The sequence below is a fragment of the Cupressus sempervirens genome, chromosome 7 (genome assembly GCF_028749045.1).
Source record: "Cupressus sempervirens isolate cs-2001-9-10 chromosome 7, ASM2874904v1, whole genome shotgun sequence".
Classification (NCBI taxonomy): Eukaryota; Viridiplantae; Streptophyta; class Pinopsida; order Cupressales; family Cupressaceae; genus Cupressus; species Cupressus sempervirens.
This window is the reverse complement of record NC_143124.1, coordinates 219,099,906-219,126,036: the sequence shown is the minus strand read 5'-3', so window position 1 is coordinate 219,126,036 and position 26,131 is coordinate 219,099,906. Positions and strand designations below refer to the sequence as shown.

Genomic DNA, 26,131 nt, shown 5'->3' with positions numbered 1-26,131 from the left:
GTTTTGATGACATTTTATAGTCATTTGTGAGAACCTTTGTATTTGATCATAATTGCCTCTTGGAATATTTACTATCTAAAGTATTCATGCCTCTATTGATGATTGAAATAGGAGTGTGTACCTTGCATTTTTCTGAGTTTCAATACCATCTCTTTATTTTCTTGTATTTTCATGACTGCGTCTTCGTTAAAGATGTTGTATCATGGATATCTTTCTATTAGACTGAGCACTTATGGCACTGCCCTTGCACTACAAAATGAGTAAATCTGTATGTTTTTCTTCATTGTTGTATCTGTTCTTGTAAATAGGAGGAAGCATTTCCATGAAAAAATAAACCATCTTCAAAATCTGAAAGCCACATTCAATGCCATGAAGATTTTTGTACTTTTTCAAAAAATCTCTTGCTTAGATTTGAGCTTCTAGATGCACAAACCTATTCTTTATAGTTCTGAAAATAAAAAGATAAAACTTTTTATGTCTACATGCTTTTATGAAAACATATTAAAAGTGTCTCCTTGAGATTTTCTGATTTTACAGTCATGGAGGTATGAAAATCTAGGCATTATCCTTACTATGCTTCGTTGATGATACCCACGTTATTGGCACGAATACCTTTTAGGAAAGCAAACTGATTTCCTTTCTATATGTTTGTTGAGAGCTATCACGGTGCTCTTCTCTTTGCATTGATTAAACATGATTGTAACTGATGTCATTGACTACATGTTGATCTAGTTATATCCATTGATTTCATACAATGTTGTCTATGTATATTGTTTCTCCAGCATCATTGAATACTTCATTGTAAATATACAACATACAGATGCTTGTTGGCTGATATGATGTTGACATACTTGATCTTTTCAAAATGCATTTCTGATCCTTTTTAACCAGCTGAAATATTTGTTACTGTATACAAGACAAACTAGTTAGCAGATCAGGGTTCGGGTTTGGCAAAATGGATGCATGTGTGGGGTATAATGATGAGATAGGCTAGGCATTGCTTAGATCCATTGGATCTAACTCCATCTTTTCATATGATTGCAGGATTTTCCGCTCGAACATGGGAAAATAGGAGCAGTAAGGCATCAATGGCATATATGGTCAAAGCGAGCAGCAACATCGCCAGTCATTCAAGCAATGACTGGCCCCTATGACTCTTTAAGCCTTATTTCCTCTTTTTCACACATGTACTCATGTTTTTTTTGAAATTTAAACTTTGATTTGTTCTTTAGCTAGTTTCACAGCTTGTGCGAAACATTTTGGACATATTGGTCAATAAAGTGTTACATTTTCAGAAAAGCATGTAAAACTCAGTATTATGTGATTCTTTTTCTTCATCAAATGTAATGTTTGAATTTTCTTGTTTTACATGAAATTAAAGCTTTTGTACTTGGCAAAACACAAAAATGCACCTTTGATTGGCCTAACTATGGCTCTACCTAAATTTTAACTAGAAGTAAAAATTTAGGTAACACTTTTGGTGACCTCTACTATATATCTGCCTACTAGACATCAAGACTAGTGGCCTTAAAACAATGCATTGGGTATAGAGTTAATTTAGGTGTTGCTAGAATGAGTGAATGTTTCTTTCAGCTCACTGTGATTTGCATTGCTTGTAATGATGAGGAAGGAATTCTTCATCATAATGAGTTATGTTCATGACATTAGGCTGAAAGGAATGATTGTGTATTCTCACATAGCTGAAACACAAAATACAGCATAGACAGGCAAAATAGAGTAGTGTTGGATGTGGGTAAGTGTCATAGCCAGGTATTTTATGTTTAGATGAATACATATGGACTGCATAGTGACTATAAGATTTGAATGCTATTGCATGAACATATGTGTAAGCATGTTTAGGTGGCTATGGCACTTGCCTGCATGTAGCATTGCTTTGCTTTGCCCAGATCTTCTGAAGGCTTAGAAACTTGAAAATAGGAAAGCACTAGGAAAACTTATGCAAGCTTGTGCTAGAACAACACTTAGGGGACAAAAAACAACAAAACTAGCATTCAGACGCATTTATTGGAAGCAAGAGACGTAACCTACCATACACAAGGTGAGACTAATGAATCATACCTCAAAGCAAGGCTTGAGATGTATCCCATTCACAGGGATGGGCATAACATCTCCTTCCATAGTTGACAGTTGGTAGGCATTGTGCTCTTTACATTCTAAAATTAGGAACGGTCCACTCCACATAGTATCAAATTTGCTATGATGTCCCAACTTACTCTTTAGAACATCCCATTTCAGTACAAGATCACCCATCATGAAATTTCTTGTCCTTGCCTCTTTGTTAATGGTTTGTTTAGTCAACATCTACTGGTAATCCATATTCCTCATAGCTTTAGCTCTGTTTTCTTCTAGCTCCATCAATTGGCTATGTCTTACTTGTAAAGGATCCCCTTCTTCAAATAGAACCAGCTGAACAACAAGATCTAAAGCTTGTACTTCAGTTGAATTGACAACCACGCTTTGTTTCCATATACCAATACATAAGGTGATGTGCCAATCACCTTCTTTGGTGTTATACTATCTACCCAAAGAGCACCTTTTAGCTTTGAATGCCAATCTCTCTGATTGTCTTGGAGCATCCTCTAAATGATTTTGAACAGATTTTTATTTGTGGACTCTTCTAGTCCATCTCCTTGGGGATAATAGTTTGAATTTGTATTCAAATAATACCATTTTTAACTACCCAATCAGAAACTCTTAACCTCACAAATGCCAACGTATTGTATGATACAATAGAATTAGGGACTCGAAATCTACAAACCAGATCATCATAGAAGTTTGAAACACATTGGCTTCTTTTAAAGCTATTGCCTCCGTCCAGCATGTAAAATAATCAATGGAAGTGATTATCCACTTATGGCCTATGTTGGATGGTAGATTAATTACACCAATAAAATCAATACCCCATTTGATGAAGGGATGTTCCACTTGTACGAGGTGTAGTGGCAAGGCTATCATCTTCTCTTTTCTTGAAAACATAGCACACTTGACACATTTTCTAACATAAAAATGTGCATCTTTAAAAAGGCTATGCCAAAAATAGCCAGCTCTCATGATTTTAAAGGTTGTTCTCCTAGGAGAGAAATGATCTCTTGAAGGTTCATCATGAAATTCATGCAAGACTCCTAGAATCTTATCCGAATCCACACACCTAAGAAGAACACCACTATGGTCCTTTCTATACAGGATATCTCATTGATTAAAACAAAGGGAATAGATTGCAGTTTATAGTACTTGCCTTATCCAAACCTACTAGACACCGGTTTGCAAAAATTGTGTCATGGCTATGACCCAACTTGCTGGTTCCTCTTGTTCAGGCATATTTTGGTTAGTGCGAATAGTTTCTACAAGGCCATTTGTACTTGGAAACTTCTCATTTGCTAGTTGTTCACATAAGCCTTTACCTCTTACAAGCTTGGTCACCTAGATGACTACATCATACTCTATAACTCGAGTGATCCAACCAGCTCTTTTTTCATTGAGATCCTTAATAAAAATTCTTTCACACTGGGATGGACCACCATTATATGTACCTTGCTAGGAAACAACATATGCCTGAATTTTTTCAAGCTCTTCACAACAACCAATACATGCTTTTCAACAAAGCTATATCTTTTCTCATAATCTTCAAGGCCTTTACCAAAGAAGGCAATAGGTTGTTCAAAGCCTTCGTCATTCTGCTGTACTAAAATTGCAAAAATGACATCATAGCTTCCATAAGCATATAAAATGAAGTCTTTCCTAAAGTTAGGGTTTACCAATGTCAAGGTTGATGCTAAGGCCTTTTTGATCTCTTGAAAACTGTTCTTTCCTTCCTTTGTCTAGCAGAAAACTACATTTTTCTTCAACATTATTGTCAATGGCTTCAATAGAGTAGATATATCAAGCAGAAAACGTCTACCAAAATTTATTCTACCTATGAAACCTTGCAGCCCCTTCTTATGATGCCATAAGGGCAGCTCCAAGATAGTTGCAACTCTTTCAGGATCAACAGTAATACCTTCTTTAGACACCACATATCCCAATAACTTGCCTTCATGCACAACGAATATACATTTCTTAGGATTGAGGGATATACCGAATTTTTTGCAATATTTTTAGAGTAAATTCTGATATCGTCAAGATAAACCAACACAAATTTGTACATCAGATTATCAAAAGCCATGTCCATGGCCTTCTAGAACGTTGCTCCTACATTGGATAAACCAAAAGGCATCCTTTTGTATGCCATTGTACCCAACTTTGTAGTAAATGCAGTCTTAAACTGATCTCCTCTTTAACCAAAACCTAGTTATATCCTAAATAACCATCAAAAAGCAAAAATTGCTCAGAACTAGAAACACATTGGAGTATTTTCTCCATAGAAGGTAAAGGGTGACGGTCCTTCAATGATGCTCTGTCGAGGTCTCTGAAATCAACACACCTTAGTTCCCCGTTCTTTTTCCTAACAAGAACAAGATTTGATACCCAGTTGGTATGTTTAATGGGAAATATTATGCCACTCTCAATAAGCTTGAATACTTCCTTTTGCATTAAAGGTTCAAGCTTTGGGTTGACTGGCCTTTGCTTCTACCTTATAGGCTTGGAGTTTGGCCTTTGCTTCGACCTTATTTCTTGATGGCTTGGCTTCTTTCTGTGATTAGTGACAGCTTGTGGTTAACTTGAGTAAGACTCGAGTCATGATTTTCAATTGTTTAAAGACTTCACATCTCCACTTCTTCTTTCAGGGTCAGGAGATCGAGATCACTACATCCTATACTTATCTAGGAGTTAAGTTTTCAAGACCACGATTCAATATGAGGCCATCTATCTAGCCTAGAGTTAATAAGGGTATGGGTTCTCTTGCTTTGCTTGAGAAATAGTGTTTCAAGCACCATTTCTAGGATACCTCATCCAAGTTATCTCTCTTGAACTCTCTTGTGAGGCCTACTATTCTCTATGGATCTATGGTTTGGGGCCCATCTCTCCTTGGTTCTGACTGGGCCTCAATCGAGTGGGTTCAAACTTTATTTTTGAGGCGCATCATTAGATGTGACAGGTTCATTCCTCATAGTATCATTCTTGCGGAATTCGATTCTTATCCATTCAGTCTTACAGCCTTTTTTTATTTGGTTTGGTTCCTCCATCATCTCCGTGGCTTTGCGGATCATGTTGGTGATCGTGATCAGTACTCCTATTTAGCTTTTTGTTCGTTCTACTGTGAGAGCTGAGTTTGATTCTTGTGCACGTTGTTGGTATGCACAGGCCTCTTCTTTGCTCGGTTCAATTGGGATTGATATTGACCACCTCCCCCCTTTTCAATTCTCCCTGGATGCCCCGATTCATATCCTCCCATCTCGGTAGTTGTTGAATGAACATGTCAAACTTGAAATCTACAGACATTGCATTGCCACTACCTAGGTTAACCCTCCTGGTGGGTTACACCCATGGATATCCTTTTACACGAAGCAATTTTTAGAGATGTCTAATGGTATTATTGTTCATCCTAGCTAAATTTCTCGAAGATGGTCTCATGCTCTGCGAATCTCTTTGGGATCTTTCAGAGTTGGGTCTCACCGTCTTCAGGTCCAGACTGACCATCATATTCACAGTGGAGAGCGGATATGCAGACTTTGCACTTCAGGTGAGGTGGAGACTAAGACACACTTCATTTTCCATTGCCCCATTTATTATGAGATCAGAGGGAGATTTTTCTGCTTGTTTTGGGATTGCTTCTCCTTATGATTTTTTCAACTACTATGATCAGCACTGTCTCACACTTTATCTTTGGGAGACCACTATGCTCCGTGATAGCACGATCCAGTCATTGCTTCCACATCTACACTTGTCTACTCAGCTCATTATTGCCTTTTTCACATCATTATCTCCTTTGCGTGGGGTGAAAAGGCCTTCTAGCTCTACTCAATCTACCAGACATTCCAGAAACGTCAGATCCCGGACTGGCTATTTGCATCAGCGACACTCGTCTACTAGTGGCCACATACAAGGCAGGGCCTTTATTTATCGACATACATTTCATTCAGTGACTGACTTCTTTTCGCCTAGAAAAGACTCATAAACTCTTTCTTGGCCTCATCTCTGGTTCGTTGATGCTTTATCTTGTTTTTGTTGTATTTTTTCTCGGACACCTTTGTGTGCTTTTGCTGCTGTCAACCTCTCTGTTGTAATTATTCAATCTCGTAGACCCTTTGTTGGTCTTTTGTTGGACATTAATATCATTATCTTATCTTATTTAAATCAATGGTGTGTTGGGAAAGCTGTGGATCAAAGCCCTTAAGATTTGCATACTCCCATGCAAAAATATCATTGAATTCTTGAAAAAGCTAAACATAAGACTGCTTTTCCTCTGCAGAAATTACCTTTCCAAACTTTAAGTTTTTCTCCTTTGCAATTTCAAAATCTTCTTAATGATCTTGTTGGACCAGCAAGTTGGTTTTGATTTTTCTGGCTTGATCATCAATATTGAAGATGGATTCAAGAGTAACCAACCCCTTGGGCAGCTTATTGGACTTAACCTATATTATTTGATCATCATATTGCTGTTTTAGTTTATGCTGGTTGGATGCTGAAAATATATCCTCTTCAAGCAAAAAATTCAGAATTTGCTCGTCACTGTCAAACACTTGTCAATTAACATCATTATCAAGTATAGAAGTTTTGACTACAATTTTGATATGTTGCTGCACATTTTCTTTATTAATATTTTCAGCTATATCAAATTGTGCTCCCACAATAGCTAGCCTATCAGCATGCTGATTTAATTTTCTAGCGACAACAATAAGGTTAAAAGCATCAAAATATTCAATTTTGTCCCAAACTCTATGCTTGTAGCTCTTCAGTGTGTCATTTTTTTGTCACATGCAGCCCTCTAACCTGATTGATGATTAATTCACTGTCTCCAAATACTTTCAACCACTTGACACCTCTCATTCTAGCCCATTCTAGCCCTTGAATTAAACCCTCATATTCAGCTGTATTATCTGTACATGCAAAGCTAAACTGAAAAGTTGCATAGTACCTATCCCCTTGGGGAGATATCAACATTGCTCCTCCACTAGAACCACTATTGCTTCTAGAGCCGTCAAAGTACAAGTCCCAAACCTTGCATTGCTTATCATCAAGTTCATTTGTACTCTAAATGAGGTTTGGTATAACTGACCCAACTTCTTGAAATATATAACTTCCTAAACCAGCATCTAAAACAATTTTTCTTTGACCTCTTAATGCATCCTTGGCTGCCCACTCAAGGAGGGTATCAGGAATGTTTTCAACTTGGGTCTTTGTTTCTAAGACAACAGTATTTTCATTTTGATCAGATGCAACACAATTTGCATTGATCATGCTAGGTATATATGGCTCAATGTGATCTTTGGCAAGTCCCTTAGATTTGATGGTCACTTTGGTTCCATAGCAGATTCTAAACAACATATGAGACGTATTTGAGGAAAGATGTCCTCTTAATTTTGCTATGAACTCTCTAGATAAACACAAGGAAAAATATGGAGGAAGATCAATTACAAAGATATCTTGAGGGATCATGGAGTGTCAAATTGGCATCATTAATAATTCCCAAAGTATTTACAGTGGAACCATCTAACTATACTACCCCCTTCTTTAAAGGCTGATAAACCAAACCCAATTGATCAGCTAGCTTCTTTGGCATTATAGAACTAGTAGCTCCACTATCTACCATACAATTATGCACTAACGTATCTCCAATGATCAAAGATACGTAAAAAGGAGGTGGATTCTTGTTCTTACTTTGAATTTTATTGTTGTCTTGAGAAGTAACTTCTGAAACAGCATTTGTCAAAACCACCTTGAGGTTTTCATCAGTCACTTGTGTAGGATTCTTCTCTTCAGAAAGAGCTTTCTTCAACAAATCAGTTTTTCCTAGAATTGCCAAAGAATTCCACATAGACATTGTGACATTAATTTTTTTCGTATTGTCCACTATGTTGTAAGGCATAACTGGAAGCATCTTGGGATGTTCCTTGACATTAGCCTGATTTGATTGTGATTGTGGTTGCTCTTTAGCTGGGAGGATAGGATTGCTTTGTGACATATGTACTTGGTTGGATGTTGCCTCATTGATTGCAGATTCTTTACCTTAATTTGCAGCTTGCTCTGTTTCCAAAGCTCTTTTCTTTGCTCTAGTATAAGTTGCAATTGGTGTGTCACCATTCAGCCTGCAAAACTCCTCTCTTTGCAAATTAACAAAAGCAGTATCGGTTGGAGTTGGGTCATGTTGTTGCTAGGTCACATCTCCAGGTATTTTTGTTTGTGTATTCGCAGCACTTTGGACCACCAATGCTTGATTGATGACCCCATTAGAGCATGTTGCCTGATTATGTTGTTGATTACATGGATAGCACCATTCATATTCAGCAGCTAAATTGTTCAGAGTTGGTACTATGTCTTTGACAGCATTCAAAGGTGCTGGTGCATATGTTTGAAATGGCCTTGGGTTCACATTCTGCCTATTTCCTTGGTAATTATTCTGATAGGGTGGCCTAACACATTGATTTTGCTGCTATTATTCTCCTATCTATTGTTAATAATATGGATTCCCACCTTGATTTTGTTGTTGGTAAGGTTGTCGTCCTTGGTATTGTTGCCTCTTGATGCATACTAACTCATTCCCTATAGTCTAGACTTCTATATCTGTGTGTGTTTTCTTTGTGATTTCATGATCCTATTTTGTGCTGGGTGTTGAAGCCTTTGAAAATATTTTGTCGATCGAATCTGGGCATTTTTGGGCATGACTGTAACAGCAGATGCATATATTTCTCTTCAGATTTGGAGTTTTTACCCTTTGTTGGCTATAATGAAAGAAAATACAAGGGTTTTGATGACATTTTGAAGTCATTTGTGAAAACCCTTGTATTTGATCGTAATTGCCTCTTGCAATATTTACTGTCTAAAATAGCCATGCCTCTATTGTTGATTGAAAAGAGAGTGTATACCTTGCCTTTTTCTAAGTTTGAATACCATCTCTTTATTTTCTTGTATTTTCATGATTGTGTCTTCTTTAGAGATCTTGTATCATGGATATCTTTCTGTTAGACTGAGCACTTATGGCACTGCCCTTGCACTTCAAAATGAGTAAATCTGTATGTTTTTCTTCATTGTTGTATCTGTTCTTGTAAAAAAAGGAGGAACCATTTCCATGAGAAAATAAACCATCTTCAAAATCTGAAAGCCACATTCCATGCAATGAAGATTTTTGTACTTTTTCCAAAAATCTCTTGCTTAGATTTGAGCTTTTGGATGCATGAACCTGTTCTTTATAGTTATGAAAATGAAAAGATTAAACTTTTCATGGCTACGTGCATTTTTGAAAACATATTAAAAGTGTCTCCTTGAGATTTTTCTGATTTTACAGTCAGAGGTATTAAAATCTGGGCATTATCCTTACTATGCTTCGCTGATGACACCCACCCTATTGGCACAAATACCTTTTAGGAAGGAAAACTGATTTCCTTTCTATATGTTTGTTGAGATCTATAATGGTGCTCTTCTCTTTGCATTCATTAAACATGGTTGTAAGTGATGTTATTGACTACATGTTGATCTAGTTATCTCCATTGATTTCATACAATGTTGGCTATGTGTACTGTTTATCCAGCATCATTGAATACTTCATTATAGATATACAACATATAGATGTTTGCTTGCTGATATGATGTTGACATACTTGATCTTTTCAAAATGCATTTCTGATCCTTTTTAAACAGCTGAGATATTTGCTACTACATATGAGACAAACTAGTTAGAGAGCAGATCAGGGTTTGGATTTGGCAAAATGGATGCATGTGTGGGGTATAATGATGAGATAGGCTAGGCATTGCTTAGATCCATCAAATCTAACTCCATCTTTTCATGTGATTGCAAGACTTGGCACTGGAACACAGGAATACAAGAGCAGCAAGGCATCAAGAGTGTGCATTGTCAAAGCAAGCAGCACCATCACCAGTCATTCAGGCAATGAATGGCCCCTATGACTCTTTATGCCTTATTTCCTCTTTTTCACACATGTACTCATGTTTTTTTTTAAATACAAACTCTGATTTGTTCATTAGCTAGTTTCACAGCTTGTGTGAAACATTTTGGACATATTGATCAATGAAGTATTAGATTTCTAGAAAAGCATGTAAAATTCAGTATTATGTGATGTTTTTTCTTCATCAAATGTAATGTTTCAGTTTTCTTGTTTTACATGAAATCAAAGCTTTTGTACTTGGCAAAACACAAAAATGCACCTTTGATTGGCATAACTATGGCTCTACTTGAATTTTCACTAGGAATAAAAATTTAGGTAACAACTACTAGGCCTCCTGTATTTGTCCATAGCTAGACAATGTGAGTGCTGATCACTCCAAATACAACAGCAGATGTGAATAAATAAAATTTTTTTTTACCTCACAAGATGGTAGAAAACTGCTCTAATACAACAATAAAAAACCCTTGTTGGTAATAGCTCCAACACACCAATTTTCATGCTGAGTAGAAGTTTGACATTTTGTCAAACACTTGGAAAGCAACCTCTTATACCACTGTAATAACCTCGACTGGTTATAGCTTTGATAAACAGTGATTTCTGTTTACCGCATAGATTAATTAAGAAACGCACACAGATAATGAACACGAACACGAACAGCAGAACTCTTATTATTATTCGCATATGCCAGAACATTACATTATGCTTCCATGATAAGATGATTACAATGCTTCCCGAAGGGGTTATAAATACTTTCCGAAGAACTTTCCCGAAGGAGTCTGTCGACCACATACAACATGTCGCTACATAAAAAAACCCTTTCCGAAGGGACCCGTCGGCTACATAACAAGAACCTTTCTGAACGGACCCATCGACTGATACACAATTTCCTTTTCGAAGGGACCCGTCGGCTGATACACAATTTCCTTTTCAACATCGTCCCCCCCAAAAAGAAAAGTTGTCTCCTGACGACTATTACAAAATCTTTGAGACAAATCAACAACCAAAATACATTGACTGACTAACTGGTCTTCAACACTGTCACCTTAGCCAATCTGACATTTGACCCTGATAGCCACCTGTGCCACTTTCTGCCTTCCAATTCCGAGTACACTGAACCAAGTGTCTCTGCACTGCCTCCAACTGGATGATCAGCTCCTCCCGAGCTCTCTACGCATCCACCAAGACAGCCTCACGGCCAACACTTACTCTTAGTGCCTCTGGTACATAGACACTCCATGCCTACAGCAGCTCTAAGTCTTCTCAACTGGTCAGACTCCCACGACTGATATCCGCAATCGTTGGTTCTTCCTCTACCCTGTGGCATCATCTGTTACTCATTCTGAGCATTCTTGATTTGTCGACATTTTTTTTTTTTTTTTTTTCAATTTTTGGAAAACTTCCTGCCACCCTCTGTTACATTACATCCTTAACCTTGTACGCCAATTCCTTATGCAATAACATGCAGAAGCCATACGCCCAAACCATGAAATCCATACACCAAGTTTTGCCTGAGAAATTTGTATAGAAATTGCAAGTTATAGGCCTTCCCAAATCCGTACGCCGGAGAAAAAATGTGTAGGATAAATTGCAAACCCCTGGTAATGTTCCTACAATTGGTACAGGAACTATCAAATGCATACGGCGACAAGGGTAAATGTTTCACACAATCCGCATTAAGCCATCCAAAAACCGCACCCCAATCTTCAGAATCTGTGATCTTGCAATCCAAATCGGTACACAGGATATGCTTGAAATATCCATACAATCACCTCGCATTCCCAACTGCAATTTTTGTACGCTGCTTTCCTTAAAAAATCCGTACAGGAAAATGGCTCTAAAATCCGTACGCTGTGAATGATGGAGAATGATTTAACAAACCGTACAATGCCCTTCAGAGTTTAGTATGGTAACTTGACCCTTCCTCTACTTATAAAATCCGTACAACATTACCTACTCAAAAACTTTAAAATTCATACACTATATATGATGGAAACCCATACACTAGCTACCTTATTATATTTGCTTGAAAATCCATACGAAACACAAGCTTATAACAAGCCGTACGGTATCTTCCTCGAAAAAATCCGTACAGCAGCCCCTTGAGAAACCGTACACTGCATTATTATTATAAAATCCATACATCACATATTAAAATCCGTACTGTTCCAAGCTCCAAAAAAATCCATACATTGCCTTCACTTCAGCTTCTTCCAAAATCCGTACATCGTACGGATGCAAACTAATGAATCTATACTGCATAAAAATCTGTACACTTGCCAGGGAATCCGTACATTCTCAGACTTTATAATATGCAAAAACCGTACACTTCCTCCAAAACCGTACGTTGAACAGTTAAGAATCCGTACGGTGCTTTGTTTCCAAAATCCGTACAGTAGCTTTTTCATCACTTTTTTTTTTTTTTTTTTTCATTTTTTATTTTGTTTTTTTCATTTTCATTTTTTTTCAATAGCAAAGTCAATTTTCCCTTCGACCGTCGGCATTTTCGGTCTGCAACGATGAAGGGGTCGCCCGAAGGCCATTCTCTAACACAGAAGTCTTCTAGCCATGGTATACCTTCAGCTTCGAGCCATTCACCGCTTGAGGCACTTCCTGTCCATCCAAAGACCATAATTTTATTGCTCCATTGTCCCCTACTTCCCGGATCTGATACGGCCCAACCCACTTAACTTTGAACTTGCCTGGTTTGATCTTATTCCAGTCGTCGTACTTCAACACCCACTGTCCGAGTTGAAACCTGCTATGCCTATTCTATGTCATCTCCATATCGCCCAGTTTGTTCCTGAAGCTCGCTACCATGGACTCTGTCAGCTGCCCCTTCTGTTTGTCAATAAAACATTCACTCTGTACTGCTACAACTTTTATTGAACCCTTCCTCTTTGTTGCCTGTGCAGACCGTATCGTGTGTCTTCCTTGCTCCTGGTACCTTTCTGCTATATCTGTGGTTCGACGTAATACTTTCTTCCTGCGCAGTCGTATAGTAGAATCTTTCCTTCTTTTGGGTTCGTACTGTATGTTCTGTCCTTCAGCTTCAGTCATACTCGCGTTTCCTTCTTCGGCTTCTTTGTGTTGCTTCAAACATTCATTTCCTCCTTCGGCTTGTCCATGTTCCTTCAGACATTCATTTCCTTCGTCGGCTTCTCTGTGTTCCTTCGGACATTCATTTATTCCTTCGGCTTCTCTGTGTTCCTTTGGACGTTCATTTCCTCTTTCGACTTCTCTGTGTTCCTTCGGACATTCATTTCCTTCTTCTTTCTTACCTTCGTCGATCCTTAGCATATTACAACTCGGGAAGAGCTTGTAATCCTCTATCTGCCAATGGTAAAGACCATTTACTGAATCCAGATCGTCATCTCCTTCCAATCATAGGACTCCCTCCTGATCGGGTTCCATACTTTGCCTCCTCTCATCATCTTCTCCTTCAGAATCTGACAATAGAGCTTCTTCTCCAACCATCTGAGTGTGTAGATCGATGACATACTTCCGGCCTTTGCTTTCAAGTGATAAAGTATTTTTCTTCCAATCGTGTTTTGCCTTGGCTTGTATCAACCACCCCCAACCCAGAATGGCATCATATCCTCTCCGCTTCTGTGGGATCACGACAAAGTTCAACAGGAACGGTTGTGTTCCAATCGTCACTGGTTGCGCTGTGAGTACTCCCAATGGCTTGATTCCATGTTGATCGGTTGTTAACAACTAGAAGGTAGGTGGCCACAATGTTGGTTGTCCCAACTTTTTCCAGGTATCCTCTGGCAGCACATTGACACTGGACCCTCCGTCCACGATCGTGTCCGTTAGCACTGTCCCGAGAATGCCCATTTCAACAACCACCGGATAGCATCGGATAGCATCCGAATGAAAGAGCTAACAGCATCGGATCTTCTGCACTTGTGCCACTTTCCTTCTCCTTTTTGTCCACTGTACTTGCTCCACTTTCCTGCTTCCTTCCATGTTCTCCTGGTAGTTGAGCAACGGGAAGGATGTTTGTGAGTGCCGATTGGAGCTGAGGCATAGTGAGCAACAGATCACTTATCCTGACGGGTATCTCAGCTTGCAATATTTACCGTACAATGTTCTGTTTTGCGCAGTTTTGTACGGAGGTACTCGGCGTGTCCTTCAGGTGTGTTGTTTCTATCTGCGTTGCTCTCTAGATCTTTTCCCGTGCTTCCTCCAGTCTCTTCTTTTCCTCCGTCGGATCAAGGTATAGCTTCGCCTGCTTTCGAGTGATTGCCAAAACTTCTTCCTCGTCTGTCCCGACGGTAATCAAGTTTACTCCAGACTTCGGGCACTTAGCATCGTCATGATCGCCAGGTCCACACCATCAGCATAGCAACTTCGGTGTGTTCGCCATTGTGCACTCTTGGGCAAAGTGACCCCACAGATTGCATGCACGGCATTGAACTATCAGGTGGCCATTGGCATCGTACTGGATTCGACTCCTCTTGCCATTATTGTTGTTGTTTTGACCGCGCTGATTATTTCTATATCCTCCCGATGTAGCACCTTCCGTACTGGTATTCCTGTTCCCTCCTGACAGGGATGCCTCCTGCATCAGGAACACTTGCTACGGTGTTCTTGCTTTCAAATTGAAAGGGCATTCCTTTACCGAGTGTCCCATAATCTAGCAAATCTCACAAAATTGATCTTTTGGGCAGGATCCCTTCGTATGGCCTTTTTTCTTGCACTCTGTACACCATAGGTCATTGCCCTTAGTCTCTTTGCTCATGTTTTTGAACTCTTTCATCATCCGAATCATGTCCTTCTGGAGGGCACGGACCTTCTTGTTGCTTCCCTCATCATCGCTACTGTCTTCTCCTGAGGATGCATCGTCATCTGAATCGGACGAGCTATTCTTCTTCTTCTTCTTTGTCTTCTGGTCACTTTCGAAGTTCATTGCCCGATTGTACGCTTCAATGTATGTTGATGGTGGCACGATCTTCATCTTCTTTCGCAGCTTCAGGTGAAGGCCTTCCATGAACCATCTTTTCTAGAGCCCATCTATCGGCTTATTCTCCATTTTACTGATTAAATCCTTCAACCTCCTGGCGAAGACCCATACTGTTTCATTCTTCTTTTGTTTGGTATTGAATATCTCCGCTACAATTTCATTATCATTGCGCAGAAGTTGAAATTCTGCGATGAACTCCTTAATGTTATCCCAACTGTTTAACTTTTGTGAATCAGTATCAGTAAACCAATCAATCGCAACACCCTGTAGGGTAGCGGGAAATTGTCGGATCCATTCGTTTGTATCTGTTATGCCATTTTCCCTCTAGATCATTTTACATGTTTTACAATGTCGAATGGGATCAGTTGCTTCATCACCATCAAATTTAGGCAACTTTTCTTTTGGGCCTGCAATTATCACTGTATGTTGGGGGTTTTGTTGTGTACCTGCGCTGTTTTGCACTCCCGCGCTGTTTTGAGCACCTGCGTTGTTCTGAGCTCCCGCACTGTTCTGCACACCCGCGATGTTTCCAACACTCGCACTGTTCTGCACACCCGCGCTATTTCCAACACCCGCATTTTTTTCTACACCTGGGTTGTTTTCGGCTTTCGCGCTGTTTTCGGCTTTTGCGCTGTTTTCAACACCCGCACTGTTTGCAACACCCACGCTGTTTTCAACACTCGCGCTATTTTCGACTTTCGCGTTGTTTGGTGAAGAAGAGGGTTCATCAACCGAAGCTGTTCGTTTTGGAAGTATATCTCGGACGAAGAGGTCACTCCACGCTCGTGCTCCCTCGGCACTCCAAGCCGTGCAAGTCGATCTCCTTCCGTCAGGATTCTCTTCCTGTGGTGTATGCAGGTTCAAAAACTCCTCCCTCACTTCTTCCACCAAATCAAGCCGTTGTCAAGTCTCCTTCAACAATCCTTCCACGCTCTTGTTTTCGTCGGCAATCTTCTGAAATCTCCTTCAATGCTCTATCTGCTGTGCCAGAATTAAATTTTCCTGCGCAATGCATATGTCATCCTTTTCCTTCAACTTATTCTTATTCTTGTTCAACTGATTCGGCATTTAATTCATATCCGCCTGCCGACATACCAGGTCCATCAGGCAATGGCGCCAAATGTTTACCGCATAGATTAATTAAGAAACACACAAATAGTGAACACGAACACGAACAACAGAACTCTTCTTATTATTATTCGCATATGCCAGAACATTATATTATGCTTCCATGATAAGATGATTACAATGCTTCCCGAAGGGGCTATAAATACTTTCTGAAGAACTTTTCGGAAGGAGTCCGTCGGCCACATACATGTCGCTACATAAAAAAAACCTTTCTGAAGGGACCCGTTGGCTACATAACAAGAACCTTTCCAAAGGGACCCGTTAGCTGATACACAATTTCCTTTCCGAAGGGACCCGTCGACTGATACACAATTTCCTCTCAGGCAACGGCGCCAAATGTTTACTGCATAGATTAATTAAGAAACACACAAATAGTGAACACGAACACGAACAGCAGAACTCTTCTTATTATTATTCGCATATGCCAAAACATTATATTATGCTTCCATGATAAGATGATTACAATGCTTCCCGAAGGGGCTATAAATACTTTCTGAAGAACTTTCCCGAAGGAGTCCGTCGGCCACATACAACATGTCGCTACATAAAAAAACCTTTCCGAAGGGACCCGTCGGCTACATAACAAGAACCTTTCCAAAGGGACCCGTCAGCTGATACACAATTTCCTTTTCGACGACAATTTCCACAACCAATTAGTTGTTTGACATTCCATCAAGCATTTGGCAAGCTAACTCAATGACACTATAATGATAAGTCTCTATTGTAGTTTGAGTTTATTGCTTTTGCATTTATAGCATATATATGTATTGGATTTTAAAATACTGAAATCATTATTGGTGTAATGACTGTGCAAGCAGCAGATTTAAATGTTGAAACTTAACTGTCATTATCAAACTCAATTACACAATTTCTATCAATGTAAATTTGATATAAGTCATAACAGATTGCAACTGGATTTACAAATATCAAAATGTAGTGTTATGAGGAACCTGGTTTGAAGTACAATGGAGAACTCCACAAGTCTATGCAGCAAACTGGAGCAAATAAATTCACACCAGGCAGATCTCAGCCTTCAAGATGAACCTCCACAGTCAACGTGGCTGCTAGAATCTCAGATGCCAGCCTGGATGGAAGATTTGGAGGTCTTCTAAGGTGATCGCAGGCCAATGAGTGATCTTTCTCAAGTGGTGTTGGATATTTTACCTCTAAAATACAATCTGTCCTCTTACCATACCCTTTCCTCCCATGACCTGTTGTCTTCTTAATTTCATAATAGTCCCTAAGAATCTATCCCACATGGATGTCAGGACTTAAGGAGAAATATGTCTGATGAAATTTGGTTGCATCTTCCTCAGACTTATCTAAAAGAATGAAAGATCTCTGATAGAGAGACACAGATATATGCTTTTAACCACTCTGATTAATACTGCAGAAATATTGATATGATATTTATCTAATTCAAAATGTATGCTTACTGAATCTGAAGTCAAATCAAGACAGATATACTGTTTTGGACTTATGCTATCAACTTGGAATAAGTTGATAATGTTTATTGTTTTTACTGCAGAGTGTATCGCTGAAGGAAGGAGATCATTACCTTTGTGACTGATGATTCTCTTCACCAGTGATAGTATATTAAATATAATAGGAAAGAATCATGTTCCCGTATGGACATGACTCTACGTGGCCAAAGGCCATAGAGGGTCATGGCCATACGGGTTCATGATTCTTAGACTAATGATTGGTCAGTTAACCAATATAAATACTAAATCATAGCAATTGAAACCCTTAAGGTAAATATCGATTAGTAAACACTAAAACAGTGATTAGCATATATATATATATATATATATATGAATGAGTATAAACCACAGAATCATATACTTAGAATATGTATAGTATACTTCACTTCTGCTGAAGCTATACTTTAACACTCCCTCTTAGTGAGGGAGAAGTGAAATACCAAGGATGCCTTAAAGACTCAAAAGATATAATAATATCAACATTAATGATATTCATTTACCAAGCAAATTATCTGACTATAACACTCTGAATGTAGCTCCTCGTCTCCTGAATTATTTTCGATATGCTTATCCAGAAATTTAGCACTGAAGATCTTTGAGCTAGCTGAAATGGGCTCTTGAGTTTCCCCGTGGCTTCACCTTGAAATTCTCTTCCTAATTGTCTCGATCAGACTTGTTAGTTGTTGGCTCAAACCTTCCAGTAATTGAACCATCTTTCCCATTGAATCTCTGATTTCTTTCATATACTCTTACGATTGCTCCTCCATATTCCACTACTCTTGTGCTGCTAGAATTGTTCTTGGTCACTCATAACCAACCCACAGGCTGGCAGATCAACAAAATATGTGGAATCAAAGTTTCAGACTGTAATGACCAACTCAGAAATATTGAAGTTCATTTCAGAAAAACAAAATATGTGGAATCAAAGTTTCAGACCTTCAGAACTCATAATGAGAAAAATAAATCCCAGAATCAATTTTGACATGTTTTATTCATGAATCCAACACTTTAACTATTCCAAAACTTGCTTCATCATTTAGTGATGTCAGTCTAATAATAATATTCAGTTTTAGGAATCCAGAGCATACATTCTTACGTAGTATCAACTAATAATTTCAACTGCAACTATAACTGAGGAAATACCCATTACTACGTAAAACTAATTTGCCTGGAATTTGCATTGTTGAGAGGCTGAAGAATCATACAAGAATTCGTAAGCCACACTATATTTGTCTATGTCGAATGATTTCCCTAATCATCATCCGTCACTTTGCTGGTGTCGAGAGAAACACAACAAAGCATTTTGTGCCCCTGACCAAGCAAGTATGGTGATTTCCAGCAGCCTGTAGATTTTACCTCAGTTCATTCTTCATTCAAATTGAATTCCAACCCAAATAGACTGATTATCTTCTGTGATCTGGTGTAGTATTTGTCAATCTATTGCAATGCAACTTGCCCATCCACTCAATTTGATTGACCTTGCTAGAGTTGCAAGGTTTCAGTCTCAGACCCTACAATTCATAATTGTATACACAAGCATGCTCTCTCTCCTTCACTCAACACCTTAATATAGGTGCCTTATGTCAGTTGGAGAAGATGACTGACTTCATGTTGGCTCAAAATAAAACATAAAACAAATTTACTTAAACTACATTAAACCCAATAAACATGAGTCAGCCCAGATCCAACTAAGTGTTGATGTTTGATAGCTTCAATCGGATAAACTTATTATATATGTGTTCCTTATATTTGAAATATAATGTTATTGTTATATGAGAAAAGTTACTATAATATATATATATATATATATATATATATATATATATATATATATATGATTAAATTTGTTATTGTATTAATTATCTGATTAATGAATAGACATCGCCTATGAAGGGACATGTCTATTCATAGCCTATTCTCTATATATAAACCTATGATGATGTTGCATTTGGAACAAACATACCAAGCGGACAGTGCTATTACATCTGCAAGCAATCCTCAGAAAACTAACATGGTATCAGAGCCTTACTTGCAGGTGTAAATTAAACACAGTCTATAGTGAACGGGGAATAATATTGGAGCTTCTATAAATTTTCTCATTCAATGAGGTGCTTGAATTAATATTTGTCTGGGAATAAATTTTTTTCAATGGGTTTGGAGTCTGCTGCCATGGCTATGAATGAACACCATTTCGCAGAGGCTCAATATATTTGAATCATTGTTGGTGAACACATTAAAAAAAAGCCAAACACAGGCTTATTTGATATATGGAAAACAGTGCACCGTGAATATCAAAGGTGCATAGGAAACAACAGGTGTTGTTAGTCTTGCTGTTGTGGATTATTAATATCTGTGGGGACATTGTCATAAGATTCCTCCTTAGCTAGGAGTGGTGATCACATTCAGAGCAGGTAGCATTATATTCTGGTTGAAGCTATAATAGAAGTATTACATTCCAAATGTTGAGGTCACTAGGCTTCATCCACAGCAGATATTACAGAGATTAGTGGCAGCCTCGATGAGGAACAGAATTTCTGTTCTTGGAATCTTCAATATATTCAGCAAGTCTCCAGCGCAACTATATTTGGTTTTGAGCATAAGCAGTTACTGTTATTGTATATGTGTTGGGCGGTCAGTGATTTTCAGCTGGTTTGTGTTACTGCTACAGTTGATTGTTAAATATGCAGGAGAAATCTCATTGATGAAGATATATTACAAACAACATAGATATGGATCAATTACAACAGGAAATATCATACCTAACAAGGAGAATAAACAGTAAAATGTCAATTAATGAAGAGACATGATATAGGTGATAATTAACTCTAACACAAGGGTGGAAAAGGGACTGATCAAATTAAGCTTCAAACACCTGACGCCCACCATGGAATCCTCCTATGTGGTCTCGCTGATCAGAAATGCCAAGAAAGTGCTCGCTCAGGAATCGGTGCTTGTGATTAATGCGTGTGTTGCGGTTCAGTTTCACACTTGCTGTAGTGACTTGCTACCCATAGTTGGATCTGTGTTGACTGAGCAGAGAATGTGCCAAAGATGGGATGAGCCCCGCATTGATTCTTTGCTGCTTGGAGGTACTACGAAAGCTCACTACAAGTTAAATATAAATTCCATTGCCAGCATGTAAAAGATGGAACCTTCTGATGTACGATGCAAATATATTATCGTGAAAATCAAACACAATTCTTCTCGTCACATAACCCATAGAGGGATGGAATAATAAGGCACTCATACAAATAAGTTATGACCAATATAAGAAAGGCAAGCCCTCACTAGCATTAAAAAGCTTCGGGTCCCACACACCCAATAAAGGAAATAACATGGGAAAGAGATAGGAAATGATCCAGATCACAAAATGGTGAGTAAGGGCACAATTAAGTAGTGATTAAATGTAGCATATCTAATATGAAGTGATCCATGGTAAAATATAAAATGGTACGATCAAGGTATGATTATTAATATTTGATATTATATCTTATTTTTATTCCTTTTAATATTGAAAATATAAAATGAAGAGTTGAGTGGTTGTTAATAATAGACATGAGTTAAATTACTAACATTTTAATAAAAGTTTTTATTTGTATTTCTAGAAGAGTTATGTACATTGATCTTTTCCTCCGAGAATTTGATTGCAGGAAGAAGGAGATTGAAATTCAGAGGGAGCCTAACATTTCATTAGAGGCAACCTTGAAAGAGAGGGAGCAAATAGAGGATATGATTCAGTCAACCTTCAGTGGTCTTGATCATATTGATTAAGAGGGAGTAAACCATGTTGAGATGGGTTCTCCAATGATCAATAAATTGTAGCAGTCAAGAGGATTGTAATTCATGAATATATCTCGTGATAATGTAATTTTAATGGCCCTACCCCCTATGTACATCATGAGAAAGTGACGACTTCCAAATGATGTCACTTGTATTTGTAAAAGTTATTGTAAGGTGATGATCTTACAATAACTTGTATTATGAGATCAAACAAATGGAGTATATGGTAAATGTCTTGCATCTCAACATTCTGAAAGGCTATTACTCAAAGAGTATTTGGTAAATATCATCGATATTCTAGGAGGCCAATACTCTTGATATCAGATGTGATATCAAGCATTATTTTGAGTATTTGGTGAATATCATTGATATTCTGGGAGGCCAATACTCTTGATATTAGATGTGATATCAAAACTTATTTTGAGTATTTGATTAATATCATTGATATTCTGGGAGGTCAATACTCTTGATATCAGATGTGATATCAAACCTTATTTTGAGTACTTGGTGAATATCATTGATATTCTAGGAGACCAATACTCTTGATATCAGATGTGATATAATAAAATTTTGAATATTTGGTGAATATCATGTGTTGATTTCTGGAAGGCCAATACTCATGATATCAAATGCGATATCAAATGATGGAAATCTTCTGTGGTATCAAATGAGATATCCTTAAAATTGTTATTTGTGATATTAAATTGAAGTAATATTTATTCTTATGTGGTTATCCTTCTAGCTAAGAGGGAGTGTTGATGTTTGATAGCTTCAATCAAATAAACCTATTATATATATGTTCCTTATATTTGAGATATAATGTTACTATTATATGAGAAAAATTACTATAATATATATGTATGTATGTATGTATGATTAAATTTGTTATTACATTAATTATTTGATTAATGAATAGGCATGGCCTATGAAGGGACATGGCCTATGAAGGGACATGTCTATTCATGGCCTATTCTCTATATATAGAATTAAGAGGATGTTGAATTTGGAGCAGACATACCAATCAGGCAGTGCTATTACATCTGCAAGCAATCCTCAGAAAACTAACACTAAGGACAACAATATTTATTTAAAAGCTCTAGATTACTAAATCTAACAGAAAGTGTGCAAAATGTGGGTGTTTTAGAACACCACTAGGCCAAGTTGGGTCGTGACACTGTAGGAAAGACATGAAATTTCAGAGTTGGGACTGAATCAGTTTATTTATGCCTGCTCAATCCTGTCTTGATAGAAAATACAAGGAAAAATAAAAAACTAGAAGAATTTTGTACAATGAAATTGTGCAATCTAGCTAAGTTCAATGAGCATAGACTTGTCTCTGAAGAAAATGCATTCTTATTTAGTGATTGGGACCAATCCAGACTCAAAAGGCATCTCTTCACATCTTTGCCATGCAAGCTAGGACATTGAATTGAAATGCATGGAGTCAAAAGACTGATGGTTAAGAGATTAATGATTATACTTATTCATAACTGAAATGTTTTGTTCCTCAGAAACTTAAGACACTATTGAATCTCATCAAAAGTAAGATGAACAAATAAATAGATCTTGCAATTTCCTCCTAAAAGTTTTATCTCCAAATGGCACCCTACTTGCTGAAAAAATATTTTAGACAGTATGCTTAGGTATATTCTTCCCCATTACAGCCAAAGGTGCCACAGATTCATGTTATTCTCATGTCTTAAAAAAGTTTGAGAAGCCTGGTCCAAACTTATTGACCATGTTCTCATCAAAGATTCCAGCCCCCTCAAAATTATTTCACATGTGAAAAGCTATATTTGCAAATGTCCTCATTATGCCACCTACTGTCCTGACAAAAACCAAGATTTTCCTACAAAAGCACCCTTTGAGTCTTCTCAAGTAGAAGCGTGGTGTGATGTCCTGCCCATGGAACAAACCTTGCAAAAACTACAAGATCAAAATTTGAGCTAGTCAAAAATCTAATTGGAAAGTAAGGAGTGATTACAGATAAACTGGCTAGATTAAGAATGATAAAGCAAAATTAAAGGAGTCATCAAAAAATAAGGAAGATGATTATATCATCAAAGCTACTCTCGTGGAAAAAATCAAAACTTTCAAGTCAAAGCTTGTGCTGGTAGAATACAGAAATGTCTGCAGATGAGCAATGTCCAGAGAAGATTGAAAGCAGCAGGAAAAAGATAGCAAGAAGGCATATCAGCTCTCAAGAGAAAGAAAGAAAGACTTTGAAAGCTCAAGCAATGTGGAAACGGAGAATAATAAAAAAGAATTGAAAATGGATACAAAGAAGATGCTGGGCAAAAACATAAGAAACAGGCCCAAAAGAATCAATGGAAGAAGACAAAAAAGAAATTTCAGAATAAGGGGAAGAAGGATCAAGTGAATCGTGTGATCCTAAAGAGGATAACATGAAGTTAAAGAAGAAAAATAAAATAAAATAAAAGCATCAATCCAGTAATGGTTACATTATATCACATTAAAAAGGTTTTGAAGATACAAAAGGATGCCTGGATAAGAAAGGAATTCAAATTAGGCAAAAGAATGTTTGCCCATGGAAAAATTATCCTGGAAGCAGATTGGGCCACACCACCACTAAGCCAATATCAAGCATTTACTTTGTAAACAATTGTAAATACATTAGGATTAATTTTGATTTTCTTAAGTATAAGCCCTAAAGCTTAGAGGCCTTTATAAATACATTATCTTCTAGATGTTTTGCTAAAACTAAACCTATATCTCTCAAGTACTAGAAAGAAGAAGAATTAGCCCCCACAAGAAGGTCAATAACAAGAGAAGCTCACAAATTAGGAAAGTATACTAAAAGTAAAAATTTTCAAATTCTCATAGGAGTGATTTTGTTATTGTTTTAATGAGTTCAACTCCATGGAATCTAATATCCAGCTACAAAAGACTACAAATGAGGGCATACATTTGCCTTTAACAATCTAACCAACAAACTAAGGTCCCTTTATCACAACTTGTTAAACATTAGACGAATCACTGAAAAAAACTGAATGAAAGAGATGCATACTATGACAACAATATTCCACACTACAAAGATTAGAGAAATTATCAATGGCGAGGAGGAGCTAATCAACATAAAAAACAAGAAAAAAATTTCTAGATTGGGGAAAGTTTTTTAGATGCGGCATGAAACTGTTGCAACTCTAGACGGCAGCATAGGAAAAGTGTGAAATTAATATCAAGTTGGAATGCAAAGCTAAGATTCCATTGAACCTACCTGCTGGATAAGCCCTTTAGAACTTGTTGAAATCAATTTTACAAGACTCGCCAAGACTTTCTAGACTTGGTGAGTCCCAAGGTGAAAATTTTGAAACAATAGATCCCATATATCCTCATAATCTACTAATTGAGATTTTCAATATTTTGCTGAGCAGTTGACAAGCTAAGAAGCAGTTCAGAAGTTTTAAATATCTGGTGAGAGACAGTTGGATTTACCATATAGAAAAGAATGATTTCTGTATTAAAGATGCTCTGGAGTTGCTTAAAGCACAAAGCACCATCCATCCTAGGACTGCTTTCTTATTTGACATTTTGGTCTGACAAGTCACAATTATTATCAGATTGGTGATTGCCCGAATATAGGATAAAGAATTTTACTTTCCATTCAACTGGATTGGTGAATAGCTTTTATTTTAGTTGTTTCCCTTTTTAAAGATCATGCAGATGCATGTGGAGCTGTTTAAGATCAAGGAATGACTGATTTCTTAATTCTAATTAGCCAAGGTTTACTTCAAAGATTGCTAATGGAATGACTGATTAGCTTTTAGACCCCCAATATTACAATCTGCCAGAATTGGATTCTACCCACTTAATGAGATTGGGAGGCACGAGTCGTGATCAAAGATTTCCACATCGTCATTAGGCATGCAAAAACTACACATGGGTTTGAGTGCAACCAAATTTGGCAAATCACTCGGTAACCCATCTCCAATTCAGAACGTGTATATGCTTCAGAGTTACTCTATAGTCTATACATTATACCCAATTTGATTTAATGTTCCCTAAGAACAATTACTAGAAATTTTTAGAACTTTTTCAAAATCATTTGATAGTTCCCACCTATACATAAAATGGATGTAAGCTATACGATCATTTTGAAATTTTGCTTATAATAATTAGTAGTGAAGGATAATAAATTGAATTGGATGGTAAAACCTGTATTGAGGCCTCCAAGGAAAAGAGTTACGTAAATTCCAGCGTTGGCTAAAGTCTGTGCAGCGCCAAGTATAGCCCATCAGCCTCCCACAGCTACAGCTACCAATTTTGGCAACTCTTTTCACCACCATTTTCGAGCCCTATACTGAAATATGGTGCTTGCTTTTTCCATCAATCCTCCACAAGCTATTCCAAACCCGCCTAATTTAAAGGGCACCTGTCCGCTGCAGATCAATAACCAAACCGTTGCTTTTTGAAAATAAATAACTTGATGTCCGTTGGTTTTGTTGTAGGAGAGGGGCCCCGCGGCCTGTACATGTTCCAGAATTGATCATGTTGACTTTTTTGGTAGTAACGGTTATCTTTAAAAAAATCTTTAAAATAAAATTTATTTTATTTTAAAATTTCTTATAATATTATTGGTTTCATGTGTACATGTTTGAAATGGTGTTTGTTTAATTTTAATATGGATAGGATAAAAAATTCATGAAATCATGACTAGTACATGTCTATATCAAAATAGTTGCATGAACTAGCAATGTATTAGATATCAATAATGCTATATAGTATTCTCAT

The 26,131-nt window shown here is 37.5% G+C and overlaps 1 long non-coding RNA gene across 1 annotated transcript in view; it reads right to left on the bottom strand.

Moving 5' to 3' along the window:
• Positions 1 to 25,837, bottom strand: part of LOC149546283 (uncharacterized) — an 83,996-nt gene extending 58,159 nt beyond the window's left edge. The window contains exon 1 of the long non-coding RNA XR_016353688.1: positions 25,556 to 25,837. This is a non-coding gene — a long non-coding RNA (uncharacterized LOC149546283). The remainder of the gene's footprint in view (positions 1 to 25,555) is intronic.
• Positions 25,838 to 26,131: the final 294 nt, after the last annotated feature.